A 14,539-nucleotide genomic window follows, 5' to 3' on the forward strand; every position below is an offset into this window, starting at 1 on the left:
TACACATTGCAGCCTTGATGTAAAGGTTACTGTACTGTATTTCTTGTCCTGCAGGAGGTGAAGATGAGTCTGTTTCTTTATGGTAATGCTTTGGAGTTATTAGTCAGGGCATAAATAGAGAGTTCACATACTGCAGGTATAATCTGTGAGCTTACTCAAAAAGAAACTTTGATCATCCTAAAGTTCCACTATAGTTAGTGCTAGTCAGAGTAGGATTTATTGAAATCCAGTTGTGACATTGTTTTATTGAAGCAAAACTGATCTAAAATACAAATTGTTACCAAACCAATATTAATAATTTCTGAAAACTATTTTATCATGGTACATTTTTGCTAAGAAAATAAAATATTTGAATGTTGGGTCAGTGGGCTCAGATGTTCTGAATGCATGTATGCCTTATGGACTGATTGCAAAATCAGTCGGAGTTGAAAACATGGCTGTACCAAATAATTTTGAATTCTGCCATGTTAATGCCCAATACTCCCTTATTTATCAAAGTTAGTTAGGAATAAAGCATTCATCCTTCATGTACAGTTATTTTATGCTGTATAATTCTCTATCAAAAGTAGCTGTAAAAACCTGCCACTGATACTGTACTTTCCTGAGGTAAAGTATTAAGTTGAAATGTCAACATTTTTTGTTGCCTGACTGCCACTTGAGTATGTTTTTACATTACTTGAGTCCCAAACGAGGTATAGACTGCAAAGGGACGCTATACATTAAAAGCAAATTATAGGGGGCACCTGGATTTGAACCAGGGACCTCTCGACATGCACTCGAATGCTCAACAACTGATTTATACCCCCTGGTCTTTCTAACTATAAGACCATACACATTGCAGCCTTGATGTAAAGGTTACTGTACTGTATTTCTTGTCCTGCAGGAGGTGAAGATGAGTCTGTTTCTTTATGGTAAAGGTTTGGAGTTATTAGTCAGGGCATAAATAGAGAGTTTACATACTGTAGGTATAATCTGTGAGCATTTTTAAAAAGAAACTTTGATCATCCTAAAGCTCCACTATTGTTTGTGCTAGTCAGAGTAGTATATATTGAAATCCAGTTGTGACATTGTTTTATGGAAGCCAAAGAGAACTAAAATACAAATTGTCACTAAACCAATATTAATAATTTCTGAAAACTAACTGATTGAGATACATTTTGGCAATAAAATAAAATATTTGATTTTTAGGTCAGTGGGCTCAGATGTTCTGAATGCATGTATGCCTTATGGACTAATTGCAAAATCAGTATAAGTTCAAAACATGGCTGCACCAAATTTTTTTTAATTCTGCCATGTTAATGCCCAATACTCCCTTATTTATCAAAGTTAGTTAGGAATAAAGCATTCATCCTTCATGTATAGTGATTTTATCCTGTATAATTCTCTATCAAATTAGCAGTCAAAACCTGCCACTGATACTGTACTTTCCTGAAGTAAAGTATTAAGTTGACATTTCACCATTTTTTGTTGCCTGACTGCCACTTGAGTATGTTTTTACATTACTTGAGTCCCAAACGAGGTATAGACTGCAAAGTGATGCTATAAATTAAAAGCAAGTAATAGGGGGCACCCGGATTTGAACCAGGGACCTCTCGATCTGCAGTCGAATGCTCTACCACTGAGCTATACCCCCTGCTCTTTCTCGCTATAAACACATACACATTGTAGCCTTGATGTAAAGGTTACTGTACTGTATTTCTTGTCCTGCAGGAGGTGAAGATGAGTCTGTTTCTTTATGGTAATGCTTTGGAGTTATTAGTCAGGGCATAAATAGAGAGTTCACATACTGCAGGTATAATCTGTGAGCTTACTCAAAAAGAAACTTTGATCATCCTAAAGTTCCACTATAGTTAGTGCTAGTCAGAGTAGGATTTATTGAAATCCAGTTGTGACATTGTTTTATTGAAGCAAAACTGATCTAAAATACAAATTGTTACCAAACCAATATTAATAATTTCTGAAAACTATTTTATCATGGTACATTTTTGCTAAGAAAATAAAATATTTGAATGTTGGGTCAGTGGGCTCAGATGTTCTGAATGCATGTATGCCTTATGGACTGATTGCAAAATCAGTCGGAGTTGAAAACATGGCTGTACCAAATAATTTTGAATTCTGCCATGTTAATGCCCAATACTCCCTTATTTATCAAAGTTAGTTAGGAATAAAGCATTCATCCTTCATGTACAGTTATTTTATGCTGTATAATTCTCTATCAAAAGTAGCTGTAAAAACCTGCCACTGATACTGTACTTTCCTGAGGTAAAGTATTAAGTTGAAATGTCAACATTTTTTGTTGCCTGACTGCCACTTGAGTATGTTTTTACATTACTTGAGTCCCAAACGAGGTATAGACTGCAAAGGGACGCTATACATTAAAAGCAAATTATAGGGGGCACCTGGATTTGAACCAGGGACCTCTCGACATGCACTCGAATGCTCAACAACTGATTTATACCCCCTGGTCTTTCTAACTATAAGACCATACACATTGCAGCCTTGATGTAAAGGTTACTGTACTGTATTTCTTGTCCTGCAGGAGGTGAAGATGAGTCTGTTTCTTTATGGTAAAGGTTTGGAGTTATTAGTCAGGGCATAAATAGAGAGTTTACATACTGTAGGTATAATCTGTGAGCATTTTTAAAAAGAAACTTTGATCATCCTAAAGCTCCACTATTGTTTGTGCTAGTCAGAGTAGTATATATTGAAATCCAGTTGTGACATTGTTTTATGGAAGCCAAAGAGAACTAAAATACAAATTGTCACTAAACCAATATTAATAATTTCTGAAAACTAACTGATTGAGATACATTTTGGCAATAAAATAAAATATTTGATTTTTAGGTCAGTGGGCTCAGATGTTCTGTATGCATGTATGCCTTATGGACTAATTGCAAAATCAGTATGAGTTCAAAACATGGCTGCACCAAAAAAATTGTAATTCTGCCATGTTAATGCCCAATATTCCCTTATTTATCAAAGTTAGTTAGGAATAAAGCATTCATCCTTCATGTATGGTGATTATATCCTGTATAATTCTCTATAAAAAGTAGCAGTCAAAACCTGCCACTGATACTGTACTTACCTGAGGTAAAGTATTAAATTGACATTTCAACATTTTTTGTTGCCTGACTACCACTTGAGTATGTTTTTACATTACTTGAGTCCCAAACGAGGTGTAGACTGCAAAGTGATGCTATACATTAAAAGCAAGTAATAGGGGGCACCCGGATTTGAACCAGGGACCTCTCGATCTGCAGTCGAATGCTCTACCACTGAGCTATACCCACTGCTCTTTTTCTCTATTAGTACATACACATTGCAGCCTTGATGTAAAGGTTACTGTACTGTATTTCTTGTCCTGCAGGAGGTGAAGATGAGTCTGTTTCTTTATGGTAATGCTTTGGAGTTATTAGTCAGGGCATAAATAGAGAGTTCACATACTGCAGGTATAATCTGTGAGCATACTCAAAAAGAAACTTTGATCATCCTAAAGTTCCACTATAGTTAGTGCTAGTCAGAGTAGGATTTATTGAAATCCAGTTGTGACATTGTTTTATTGAAGCAAAACTGATCTAAAATACAAATTGTTACCAAACCAATATTAATAATTTCTGAAAACTATTTTATCATGGTACATTTTTGCTAAGAAAATAAAATATTTGAATGTTGGGTCAGTGCCCTCAAATGTTCTGAATGCATGTATGCCTTATGGACTAATTGCAAAATCAGTCGGAGTTGAAAACATGGCTGTACCAAATAATTTTGAATTCTGCCATGTTAATGCCCAATACTCCCTTATTTATCAAAGTTAGTTAGGAATAAAGCATTCATCCTTCATGTACAGTTATTTTATGCTGTATAATTCTCTATCAAAAGTAGCTGTAAAAACCTGCCACTGATACTGTACTTTCCTGAGGTAAAGTATTAAGTTGAAATGTCAACATTTTTTGTTGCCTGACTGCCACTTGAGTATGTTTTTACATTACTTGAGTCCCAAACGTGGTATAGACTGCAAAAGGACGCTATACATTAAAAGCAAATTATAGGGGGCACCTGGATTTGAACCAGGGACCTCTCGACATGCACTCGAATGCTCAACAACTGATTTATACCCCCTGATCTTTCTAACTATAAGACCATACACATTGCAGCCTTGATGTAAAGGTTACTGTACTGTATTTCTTGTCCTGCAGGAGGTGAAGATGAGTCTGTTTCTTTATGGTAAAGGTTTGGAGTTATTAGTCAGGGCATAAATAGAGAGTTTACATACTGTAGGTATAATCTGTGAGCATGTTTAAAAAGAAACTTTGATCATCCTAAAGCTCCACTATTGTTCGTGCTAGTCAGAGTAGTATATCTTGAAATCCAGTTGTGACATTGTTTTATGGAAGCCAAAGAGAACTAAAATACAAATTGTCACTAAACCAATATTAATAATTTCTGAAAACTAACTGATTGAGATACATTTTGGCAATAAAATAAAATATTTGATTTTTAGGTCAGTGGGCTCAGATGTTCTGAATGCATGTATGCCTTATGGACTAATTGCAAAATCAGTATAAGTTCAAAACATGGCTGCACCAAAATTTTTTTAATTCTGCCATGTTAATGCCCAATACTCCCTTATTTATCAAAGTTAGTTAGGAATAAAGCATTCATCCTTCATGTATAGTGATTTTATCCTGTATAATTCTCTATCAAATTAGCAGTCAAAACCTGCCACTGATACTGTACTTTCCTGAAGTAAAGTATTAAGTTGACATTTCACCATTTTTTGTTGCCTGACTGCCACTTGAGTATGTTTTTACATTACTTGAGTCCCAAACGAGGTATAGACTGCAAAGTGATGCTATAAATTAAAAGCAAGTAATAGGGGGCACCCGGATTTGAACCAGGGACCTCTCGATCTGCAGTCGAATGCTCTACCACTGAGCTATACCCCCTGCTCTTTCTCGCTATAAACACATACACATTGTAGCCTTGATGTAAAGGTTACTGTACTGTATTTCTTGTCCTGCAGGAGGTGAAGATGAGTCTGTTTCTTTATGGTAATGCTTTGGAGTTATTAGTCAGGGCATAAATAGAGAGTTCACATACTGCAGGTATAATCTGTGAGCTTACTCAAAAAGAAACTTTGATCATCCTAAAGTTCCACTATAGTTAGTGCTAGTCAGAGTAGGATTTATTGAAATCCAGTTGTGACATTGTTTTATTGAAGCAAAACTGATCTAAAATACAAATTGTTACCAAACCAATATTAATAATTTCTGAAAACTATTTTATCATGGTACATTTTTGCTAAGAAAATAAAATATTTGAATGTTGGGTCAGTGGGCTCAGATGTTCTGAATGCATGTATGCCTTATGGACTGATTGCAAAATCAGTCGGAGTTGAAAACATGGCTGTACCAAATAATTTTGAATTCTGCCATGTTAATGCCCAATACTCCCTTATTTATCAAAGTTAGTTAGGAATAAAGCATTCATCCTTCATGTACAGTTATTTTATGCTGTATAATTCTCTATCAAAAGTAGCTGTAAAAACCTGCCACTGATACTGTACTTTCCTGAGGTAAAGTATTAAGTTGAAATGTCAACATTTTTTGTTGCCTGACTGCCACTTGAGTATGTTTTTACATTACTTGAGTCCCAAACGAGGTATAGACTGCAAAGGGACGCTATACATTAAAAGCAAATTATAGGGGGCACCTGGATTTGAACCAGGGACCTCTCGACATGCACTCGAATGCTCAACAACTGATTTATACCCCCTGGTCTTTCTAACTATAAGACCATACACATTGCAGCCTTGATGTAAAGGTTACTGTACTGTATTTCTTGTCCTGCAGGAGGTGAAGATGAGTCTGTTTCTTTATGGTAAAGGTTTGGAGTTATTAGTCAGGGCATAAATAGAGAGTTTACATACTGTAGGTATAATCTGTGAGCATTTTTAAAAAGAAACTTTGATCATCCTAAAGCTCCACTATTGTTTGTGCTAGTCAGAGTAGTATATATTGAAATCCAGTTGTGACATTGTTTTATGGAAGCCAAAGAGAACTAAAATACAAATTGTCACTAAACCAATATTAATAATTTCTGAAAACTAACTGATTGAGATACATTTTGGCAATAAAATAAAATATTTGATTTTTAGGTCAGTGGGCTCAGATGTTCTGTATGCATGTATGCCTTATGGACTAATTGCAAAATCAGTATGAGTTCAAAACATGGCTGCACCAAAAAAAATTGTAATTCTGCCATGTTAATGCCCAATATTCCCTTATTTATCAAAGTTAGTTAGGAATAAAGCATTCATCCTTCATGTATGATGATTTTATCCTGTATAATTCTCTATAAAAAGTAGCAGTCAAAACCTGCCACTGATACTGTACTTACCTGAGGTAAAGTATTAAGTTGACATTTCAACATTTTTTGTTGCCTGACTACCACTTGAGTATGTTTTTACATTATTTGAGTCCCAAACGAGGTATAGACTGCAAAGTGATGCTATACATTAAAAGCAAGTAATAGGGGGCACCCGGATTTGAACAAGGGACCTCTCGATCTGCAGTCGAATGCTCTACCACTGGGCTATACCCCCTGCTCTTTCTCTTTATAAGTACATACGCATTGCAGCCTTGATGTAAAGGTTACTGTACTGTATTTCTTGTCCTGCAGGAGGTGAAGATGAGTCTGTTTCTTTATGGTAATGCTTTGGAGTTATTAGTCAGGGCATAAATAGAGAGTTCACATACTGCAGGTATAATCTGTGAGCATACTCAAAAAGAAACTTTGATCATCCTAAAGTTCCACTATAGTTAGTGCTAGTCAGAGTAGGATTTATTGAAATCCAGTTGTGACGTTGTTTTATTGAAGCAAAACTGATCTAAAATACAAATTGTTACCAAACCAATATTAATAATTTCTGAAAACTATTTTATCATGGTACATTTTTGCTAAGAAAATAAAATATTTGAATTTTGGGTCAGTGGGCTCAGATGTTCTGAATGCATGTATACCTTATGGACTAATTGCAAAATCAGTCGGAGTTGAAAACATGGCTGTACCAAATAATTTTGAATTCTGCCATGTTAATGCCCAATACTTCCTTATTTATCAAAGTTAGTTAGGAATAAAGCATTCATCCTTCATGTACAGTTATTTTATGCTGTATAATTCTCTATCAAAAGTAGCTGTAAAAACCTGCCACTGATGCTGTACTTTCCTGAGGTAAAGTATTAAGTTGAAATGTCAACATTTTTTGTTGCCTGACTGCCACTTGAGTATGTTTTTACATTACTTGAGTCCCAAACGAGGTATAGACTGCAAAGGGACGCTATACATTAAAAGCAAATTATAGGGGGCACCTGGATTTGAACCAGGGACCTCTCGACATGCACTCGAATGCTCAACAACTGATTTATACCCCCTGGTCTTTCTAACTATAAGACCATACACATTGCAGCCTTGATGTAAAGGTTACTGTACTGTGTTTCTTGTCCTGCAGGAGGTGAAGATGAGTCTGTTTCTTTATGGTAAAGGTTTGGAGTTATTAGTCAGGGCATAAATAGAGAGTTTACATACTGTAGGTATAATCTGTGAGCATTTTTAAAAAGAAACTTTGATCATCCTAAAGCTCCACTATTGTTTGTGCTAGTCAGAGTAGTATATATTGAAATCCAGTTGTGACATTGTTTTATGGAAGCCAAAGAGAACTAAAATACAAATTGTCACTAAACCAATATTAATAATTTCTGAAAACTAACTGATTGAGATACATTTTGGCAATAAAATAAAATATTTGATTTTTAGGTCAGTGGGCTCAGATGTTCTGTATGCATGTATGCCTTATGGACTAATTGCAAAATCAGTATGAGTTCCAAACATGGCTGCACCAAAAAAATTGTAATTCTGCCATGTTAATGCCCAATATTCCCTTATTTATCAAAGTTAGTTAGGAATAAAGCATTCATCCTTCATGTATGGTGATTTTATCCTGTATAATTCTCTATAAAAAGTAGCAGTCAAAACCTGCCACTGATACTGTACTTACCTGAGGTAAAGTATTAAGTTGACATTTCAAAATTTTTTGTTGCCTGACTGCCACTTGAGTATGTTTTTATATTACTTGAGTCCCAAACGAGGTATAGACTGCAAAGTGATGCTATACATTAAAAGCAAGTAATAGGGGGCACCCGGATTTGAACCAGGGACCTCTCGATCTGCAGTCGAATGCTCTACCACTGAGATATACCCCCTGCTCTTTCTCGCTATAAACACATACACATTGCAGCCTTGATGTAAAGGTTACTGTACTGTATTTCTTGTCCTGCAGGAGGTGAAGATGAGTCTGTTTCTTTATGGTAATGCTTTGGAGTTATTAGTCAGGGCATAAATAGAGAGTTCACATACTGCAGGTATAATCTGTGAGCTTACGCAAAAAGAAACTTTGATCATCCTAAAGTTCCACTATAGTTAGTGCTAGTCAGAGTAGGATTTATTGAAATCCAGTTGTGACATTGTTTTATTGAAGCAAAACTGATCTAAAATACAAATTGTTACCAAACCAATATTAATAATTTCTGAAAACTATTTTATCATGGTACATTTTTGCTAAGAAAATAAAATATTTGAATTTTGGGTCAGTGGGCTCAGATGTTCTGAATGCATGTATGCCTTATGGACTAATTGCAAAATCAGTCGGAGTTGAAAACATGGCTGTACCAAATAATTTTGAATTCTGCCATGTTAATGCCCAATACTTCCTTATTTATCAAAGTTAGTTAGGAATAAAGCATTCATCCTTCATGTACAGTTATTTTATGCTGTATAATTCTCTATCAAAAGTAGCTGTAAAAACCTGCCACTGATACTGTACTTTCCTGAGGTAAAGTATTAAGTTGAAATGTCAACATTTTTTGTTGCCTGACTGCCACTTGAGTATGTTTTTACATTACTTGAGTCCCAAACGAGGTATAGACTGCAAAGGGACGCAATACATTAAAAGCAAATTATAGGGGCACCTGGATTTGAACCAGGGACCTCTCGACATGCACTCGAATGCTCAACAACTGATTTATACCCCCTGGTCTTTCTAAATATAAGACCATACACATTGCAGCCTTGATGTAAAGGTTACTGTACTGTATTTCTTGTCCTGCAGGAGGTGAAGATGAGTCTGTTTCTTTATGGTAAAGGTTTGGAGTTATTAGTCAGGGCATAAATAGAGAGTTTACATACTGTAGGTATAATCTGTGAGCATTTTTAAAAGAAACTTTGATCATCCTAAAGCTCCACTATTGTTTGTGCTAGTCAGAGTAGTATATATTGAAATCCAGTTGTGACGTTGTTTTATGGAAGCCAAAGAGAACTAAAATACAAATTGTCACTAAACCAATATTAATAATTTCTGAAAACTAACTGGTTGAGATACATTTTGGCAATAAAATAAAATATTTGATTTTTAGGTCAGTGGGCTCAGATGTTCTGTATGCATGTATGCCTTATGGACTAATTGCAAAATCAGTATGAGTTCAAAACATGGCTGCACCAAAAAAATTGTAATTCTGCCATGTTAATGCCCAATATTCCCTTATTTATCAAAGTTAGTTAGGAATAAAGCATTCATCCTTCATGTATGGTGATTATATCCTGTATAATTCTCTATAAAAAGTAGCAGTCAAAACCTGCCACTGATACTGTACTTACCAGAGGTAAAGTATTAAGTTAACATTTCAACATTTTTTGTTGCCTGACTACCACTTGAGTATGTTTTTACATTACTTGAGTTCCAAACGAGGTATAGACTGCAAAGTGATGCTATACATTAAAAGCAAGTAATAGGGGGCACCCGGATTTGAACCAGGGACCTCTCGATCTGCAGTCGAATGCTCTACCACTGAGCTATACCCCCTGCTCTTTCTCACTATAAGTACATACACATTGCAGCCTTGATGTAAAGGTTACTGTACTGTATTTCTTGTCCTGCAGGAGGTGAAGATGAGTCTGTTTCTTTATGGTAATGCTTTGGAGTTATTAGTCAGGGCATAAATAGAGAGTTCACATACTGCAGGTATAATCTGTGAGCATACTCAAAAAGAAACTTTGATCATCCTAAAGTTCCACTATAGTTAGTGCTAGTCAGAGTATTGTTTATTGAAATCCAGTTGTGACATTGTTTTATTGAAGCAAAACTGATCTAAAATACAAATTGTTACCAAACCAATATTAATAATTTCTGAAAACTATTTTATCATGGTACATTTTTGCTAAGAAAATAAAATATTTGAATGTTGGGTCAGTGGCCTCAAATGTTCTGAATGCACGTATGCCTTATGGACTAATTGCAAAATCAGTCGGAGTTGAAAACATGGCTGTACCAAATAATTTTGAATTCTGCCATGTTAATGCCCAATACTCCCTTATTTATCAAAGTTAGTTAGGAATAAAGCATTCATCCTTCATGTACATTTATTTTATGCTGTATAATTCTCTATCAAAAGTAGCTGTAAAAACCTGCCACTGTTACTGTACTTTCCTGAGGTAAAGTATTAAGTTGAAATGTCAACATTTTTTGTTGCCTGACTGCCACTTGAGTATGTTTTTACATTACTTGAGTCCCAAACGTGGTATAGACTGCAAAAGGACGCTATACATTAAAAGCAAATTATAGGGGGCACCTGGATTTGAACCAGGGACCTTTCGACATGCACTCGAATGCTCAACAACTGATTTATACCCCCTGATCTTTCTAACTATAAGACCATACACATTGCAGCCTTGATGTAAAGGTTACTGTACTGTATTTCTTGTCCTGCAGGAGGTGAAGATGAGTCTGTTTCTTTATGGTAAAGGTTTGGAGTTATTAGTCAGGGCATAAATAGAGAGTTTACATACTGTAGGTATAATCTGTGAGCATGTTTAAAAATAAACTTTGATCATCCTAAAGCTCCACTATTGTTCGTGCTAGTCAGAGTAGTATATCTTGAAATCCAGTTGTGACATTGTTTTATGGAAGCCAAAGAGAACTAAAATACAAATTGTCACTAAACCAATATTAATAATTTCTGAAAACTAACTGATTGAGATACATTTTGGCAATAAAATAAAATATTTGATTTTTAGGTCAGTGGGCTCAGATGTTCTGAATGCATGTATGCCTTATGGACTAATTGCAAAATCAGTATGAGTTCAAAACATGGCTGCACCAAATTTTTTTTAATTCTGCCATGTTAATGCCCAATACTCCCTTATTTATCAAAGTTAGTTAGGAATAAAGCATTCATCCTTCATGTATAGTGATTTTATCCTGTATAATTCTCTATCAAATTAGCAGTCAAAACCTGCCACTGATACTGTACTTTCCTGAAGTAAAGTATTAAGTTGACATTTCAACATTTTTTGTTGCCTGACTGCCACTTGAGTATGTTTTTACATTACTTGAGTCCCAAACGAGGTATAGACTGCAAAGTGATGCTATAAATTAAAAGCAAGTAATAGGGGGCACCCGGATTTGAACCAGGGACCTCTCGATCTGCAGTCGAATGCTCTACCACTGAGCTATACCCCCTGCTCTTTCTCGCTATAAACACATACACATTGCAGCCTTGATGTAAAGGTTACTGTACTGTATTTCTTGTCCTGCAGGAGTTGAAGATGAGTCTGTTTCTTTATGGTAATGCTTTGGAGTTATTAGTCAGGGCATAAATAGAGAGTTCACATACTGCAGGTATAATCTGTGAGCTTACTCAAAAAGAAACTTTGATCATCCTAAAGTTCCACTATAGTTAGTGCTAGTCAGAGTAGGATTTATTGAAATCCAGTTGTGACATTGTTTTATTGAAGCAAAACTGATCTAAAATACAAATTGTTACCAAACCAATATTAATAATTTCTGAAAACTATTTTATCATGGTACATTTTTGCTAAGAAAATAAAATATTTGAATTTTGGGTCAGTGGGCTCACATGTTCTGAATGCATGTATACCTTATGGACTGATTGCAAAATCAGTCGGAGTTGAAAACATGGCTGTACCAAATAATTTTGAATTCTGCCATGTTAATGCCCAATACTCCCTTATTTATCAAAGTTAGTTAGGAATAAAGCATTCATCCTTCATGTACAGTTATTTTATGCTGTATAATTCTCTATCAAAAGTAGCTGTAAAAACCTGCCACTGATACTGTACTTTCCTGAGGTAAAGTATTAAGTTGAAATGTCAACATTTTTTGTTGCCTGACTGCCACTTGAGTATGTTTTTACATTACTTGAGTCCCAAACGAGGTATAGACTGCAAAGGGACGCTATACATTAAAGCAAATTATAGGGGGCACCTGGATTTGAACCAAGGACCTCTCGACATGCACTCGAATGCTCAACAACTGATTTATACCCCCTGGTCTTTCTAACTATAAGACCATACACATTGCAGCCTTGATGTAAAGGTTACTGTACTGTATTTCTTGTCCTGCAGGAGGTGAAGATGAGTCTGTTTCTTTATGGTAAAGGTTTGGAGTTATTAGTCAGGGCATAAATAGAGAGTTTACATACTGTAGGTATAATCTGTGAGCATTTTTAAAAAGAAACTTTGATCATCCTAAAGCTCCACTATTGTTTGTGCTAGTCAGAGTAGTATATATTGAAATCCAGTTGTGACATTGTTTTATGAAAGCCAAAGAGAACTAAAATACAAATTGTCACTAAACCAATATTAATAATTTCTGAAAACTAACTGATTGAGATACATTTTGGCAATAAAATAAAATATTTGATTTTTAGGTCAGTGGGCTCAGATGTTCTGTATGCATGTATGCCTTATGGACTAATTGCAAAATCAGTATGAGTTCAAAACATGGCTGCACCAAAAAAATTGTAATTCTGCCATGTTAATGCCCAACATTCCCTTATTTATCAAAGATAGTTAGGAATAAAGCATTCATCCTTCATGTATGGTGATTTTATCCTGTATAATTCTCTATAAAAAGTAGCAGTCAAAACCTGCCACTGATACTGTACTTACCTGAGGTAAAGTATTAAGTTGACATTTCAACATTTTTTGTTGCCTGACTACCACTTGAGTATGTTTTTACATTACTTGAGTCCCAAACGAGGTATAGACTGCAAAGTGATGCTATACATTAAAAGCAAGTAATAGGGGGAACCCGGATTTGAACCAGGGACCTCTCGATCTGCAATCGAATGCTCTACCACTGAGCTATACCCCCTGCTATTTCTCACTATAAGTACATACACATTGCAGCCTTGATGTAAAGGTTACTGTACTGTATTTCTTGTCCTGCAGGAGGTGAAGATGAGTCTGTTTCTTTATGGTAATGCTTTGGAGTTATTAGTCAGGGCATAAATAGAGAGTTCACATACTGCAGGTATAATCTGTGAGCATACTCAAAAAGAAACTTTGATCATCCTAAAGTTCCACTATAGTTAGTGCTAGTCAGAGTAGGATTTATTGAAATCCAGTTGTGACATTGTTTTATTGAAGCAAAACTGATCTAAAATACAAATTGTTACCAAACCAATATTAATAATTTCTGAAAACTATTTTATCATGGTACATTTTTGCTAAGAAAATAAAATATTTGAATGTTGGGTCAGTGGCCTCAAATGTTCTGAATGCATGTATGCCTTATGGACTAATTGCAAAATCAGTCGGAGTTGAAAACATGGCTGTACCAAATAATTTTGAATTCTGCCATGTTAATGCCCAATACTCCCTTATTTATCAAAGTTAGTTAGGAATAAAGCATTCATCCTTCATGTACAGTTATTTTATGCTGTATAATTCTCTATCAAAAGTAGCTGTAAAAACCTGCCACTGATACTGTACTTTCCTGAGGTAAAGTATTAAGTTGGAATGTCAACATTTTTTGTTGCCTGACTGCCACTTGAGTATGTTTTTACATTACTTGAGTCCCAAACGTGGTATAGACTGCAAAGGGACGCTATACATTAAAAGCAAATTATAGGGGGCACCTGGATTTGAACCAGGGACCTCTCGACATGCACTCAAATGCTCAACAACTGATTTATACCCCCTGATCTTTCTAACTATAAGACCATACACATTGCAGCCTTGATGTAAAGGTTACTGTACTGTATTTCTTGTCCTGCAGGAGGTGAAGATGAGTCTGTTTCTTTATGGTAAAGGTTTGGAGTTATTAGTCAGGGCATAAATAGAGAGTTTACATACTGTAGGTATAATCTGTGAGCATGTTTAAAAAGAAACTTTGATCATCCTAAAGCTCCACTATTGTTCGTGCTAGTCAGAGTAGTATATCTTGAAATCCAGTTGTGACATTGTTTTATGGAAGCCAAAGAGAACTAAAATACAAATTGTCACTAAACCAATATTAATAATTTCTGAAAACTAACTGATTGAGATACATTTTGGCAATAAAATAAAATATTTGATTTTTAGGTCAGTGGGCTCAGATGTTCTGAATGCATGTATGCCTTATGGACTAATTGCAAAATCAGTATGAGTTCAAAACATGGCTGCACCAAAAAAATTGTAATTC

General features: G+C 35.3%; 8 non-coding genes across 8 annotated transcripts; all 8 read right to left on the reverse strand.

The window, feature by feature from the left end:
* Positions 1–1,561: 1,561 nt before the first annotated feature.
* TRNAC-GCA (transfer RNA cysteine (anticodon GCA)) lies at positions 1,562–1,633 on the reverse strand. Its single transcript has one exon. It is a non-coding gene; the product is annotated as a tRNA-Cys (tRNA).
* A 1,585-nt stretch (positions 1,634–3,218) lies between these two features.
* Positions 3,219–3,290, reverse strand: TRNAC-GCA (transfer RNA cysteine (anticodon GCA)). Its single transcript has one exon. It is a non-coding gene; the product is annotated as a tRNA-Cys (tRNA).
* A 1,584-nt stretch (positions 3,291–4,874) lies between these two features.
* On the reverse strand, positions 4,875–4,946 carry TRNAC-GCA (transfer RNA cysteine (anticodon GCA)). The gene has a single exon. It is a non-coding gene; the product is annotated as a tRNA-Cys (tRNA).
* Positions 4,947–6,532: 1,586 nt separating this feature from the next.
* TRNAC-GCA (transfer RNA cysteine (anticodon GCA)) lies at positions 6,533–6,604 on the reverse strand. The gene has a single exon. It is a non-coding gene; the product is annotated as a tRNA-Cys (tRNA).
* Positions 6,605–8,189: 1,585 nt separating this feature from the next.
* Positions 8,190–8,261, reverse strand: TRNAC-GCA (transfer RNA cysteine (anticodon GCA)). The gene has a single exon. It is a non-coding gene; the product is annotated as a tRNA-Cys (tRNA).
* Positions 8,262–9,844: 1,583 nt separating this feature from the next.
* On the reverse strand, positions 9,845–9,916 carry TRNAC-GCA (transfer RNA cysteine (anticodon GCA)). Its single transcript has one exon. It is a non-coding gene; the product is annotated as a tRNA-Cys (tRNA).
* A 1,584-nt stretch (positions 9,917–11,500) lies between these two features.
* Positions 11,501–11,572, reverse strand: TRNAC-GCA (transfer RNA cysteine (anticodon GCA)). Its single transcript has one exon. It is a non-coding gene; the product is annotated as a tRNA-Cys (tRNA).
* Positions 11,573–13,156: 1,584 nt separating this feature from the next.
* TRNAC-GCA (transfer RNA cysteine (anticodon GCA)) lies at positions 13,157–13,228 on the reverse strand. Its single transcript has one exon. It is a non-coding gene; the product is annotated as a tRNA-Cys (tRNA).
* Positions 13,229–14,539: the final 1,311 nt, after the last annotated feature.

Source organism: Pseudophryne corroboree, chromosome 1 (genome assembly GCF_028390025.1).
Source record: "Pseudophryne corroboree isolate aPseCor3 chromosome 1, aPseCor3.hap2, whole genome shotgun sequence".
Taxonomy (NCBI): domain Eukaryota; kingdom Metazoa; phylum Chordata; class Amphibia; order Anura; family Myobatrachidae; genus Pseudophryne; species Pseudophryne corroboree.